Consider the following 2,196-nt stretch of genomic DNA (forward strand, 5'->3'; position numbering starts at 1 on the left):
TAATTCTGGGCGCTGTGGCGGGGGGGTGTTGGGGGGGGTGGGAGGCAGGAAAAAGAGAGGAGACCTCCCTGGGTGCCACCAGCCTTGTGTCGTCCCCCCCTGCCACCTTGCGTAACCCAGCAGCAGGCAGGACACTTGGCGTTTATTTTTGGTTAATCCATATTCGACCTTTTTAAGCTGCGTTTCAGTGCGTGTGTGTGCGGGGCCCTCACCATTGCCCCGGCCCGCAGCCCCCGGCCCGCAACTGTTGCTGTTGGAGGCGCGGGCGAGGAAAAGGAGGGTGATGAGGAAGAGGAGGGTGATGCTGGGTGGTGGCGGATGAAGGTTGAAAGGCGGCGGTGCTTTCCGGGGATGCCAGCGCTTCTCCCTCCCGAGTCATCCCCCCTGCATGGGGACGGGGATGGCGACGAGCTGGCTTTGGGGAGGTTTTGCTGCTTTCCCTCCTTTTGGGGGGCTCCGTCGAGGTCTCCTTGCTCCACAGGGGTGTCCCCTATCCAGGCAATGACAAGCTCTGGCACAACCTGGTGCCCTCCCCGGTGCCCCCCATCCTCCCCACGCAGCTCACGCTAGGTTCGGGTTTGCTCTGTCTGTCCTTTCTGTCCATCAGCAGCGGTTCCCCCTCCTCTGGCGCAGGCTGCGCCTTCCCTGTGGTTTCAGGCTCGGAGGCTTTTTTGAGGGATAAGGTTTCTCTTTCTCCAGAGATATTTTGCATTTTGGGATTTTATTTCTCCCTTTCCTGAGGTCAAAATATCTGCATGAGCTCTCCCCCTCTCGGAGCAAGGGAGGGAGGGATGGAGGGAGGGCAAAAAGGAGGTTTAAAATTAGGAGCAAACTTTCCCTGTTGCATTAAAATGACATTTCAGAGGGTGGTAGGAGGTAAGGGCTCGATCGGTGCCTTTAGCGGGAGGTTTCTGCGAGTGTTTGGTGTATCAGGTGAAGCTGTGCCTAGGAAAGGGGTTAACCTGCTGAAAACCACCCCAAAGCAACAAAAAGCAAGTGCTAAAGCCACTGAGCAGCTCCGTGGGTGTCCTCTGGTCCCCGGCGAGGCTGCTGGGAGGTGGCATTGCCATAACCGGGCTCCCGGCCGGGGCCACCTTCCTCTTGCTCCAGCTCGGCCACTGGCCCTTCGCCGGGCTGGAAAACCTCCCTTTTGGGAAGGCATTTTCCCAAAGGAGCAATTCTGCAGTGCTTGCTACAAGAGGTTGAAACATGCGGATTGTTTTTAAAGTCTGTGGGGGCTTTGCTGTGTTGTGCTGAGCCCGAGCAGCCCCGGCTCTGGCAGTAGTGCAGGGATGGGCTCGGTTCCTCTGCTTCCACCAGTTTCCTGCAATTTGCCTTCCCCACCCTCATGCCCAAAAAAACACATTTTCCCGCACCCCTCTAGCTTGCCCCTTGAAAAAACAGGCACGGAGTTGGTTGGGTTGGGCAAGCTGGCTGCTCTTTGCATCCCGAATCCGGCCATTTTAGAGCAGCCCTGTCTCCGACCCACGCATGGAGCCCTGCCAGCCGCAGGCTTGCTGGCCCTAAATGCCTCCATCCTCCTCTGCAGCCACCAAGGGCTGTGGCGAGCGGCTCGGCTCCAGCCGGCGGCACCGGGTTCCTGGGAGGGATGGAAATTCATTCCCCTGGTTGTCTCAGCAATGGCTGAATGATGTGATGTGCCCATGCCCACCTCCCCTCTGCCACTGCCATCGCGCTCCGGCTGTGAGGGACGGGGATGCTTTCCACCTGCGACTCGGTCCAGTGGGAAACCAGTTTGCTCAAACCTGCCCCCAGTTGCAGCTGGGAGCGGAGCAGCCCCTTCAGCAGCAGTGCTTGGCATCACAGGAGGGGTTTGCTGGACTGTGCTTGGATTACTCGGTGCTAGAAGAGGCTCCCAAGCATGGGGAAGAGCTGGGTTGAGGAAGAGGAGGATAAGAGGGATGGGTGAGGTGCCAGGGCTGGCACAAGCAAACCTGATCAGTTACCACAAGGGCCCAGAGTATATTTAAACGTCTTTGAGGAGGGCTCAGAGGGGCAGAGCTACTGGGAGAGTGGCTCTGTTTGTTTTGGGTGGCGTGTTGCTCCTCTTCCTCTCTGCTCGGGTAGCTGATGCTGGATTCCCGATGAATTATTTATCATGGGACTAAAAATACTCGGGAATTCACAGCGAGGAGCGGGCGGCAAAGGCCGCCCCGCCGCCCGGCTGGCCCCGCC

This window comes from Aptenodytes forsteri, unplaced genomic scaffold, assembly GCF_000699145.1.
Source record: "Aptenodytes forsteri isolate BGI_AS27 unplaced genomic scaffold, ASM69914v1 Scaffold563, whole genome shotgun sequence".
Lineage (NCBI taxonomy): Eukaryota > Metazoa > Chordata > Aves > Sphenisciformes > Spheniscidae > Aptenodytes > Aptenodytes forsteri.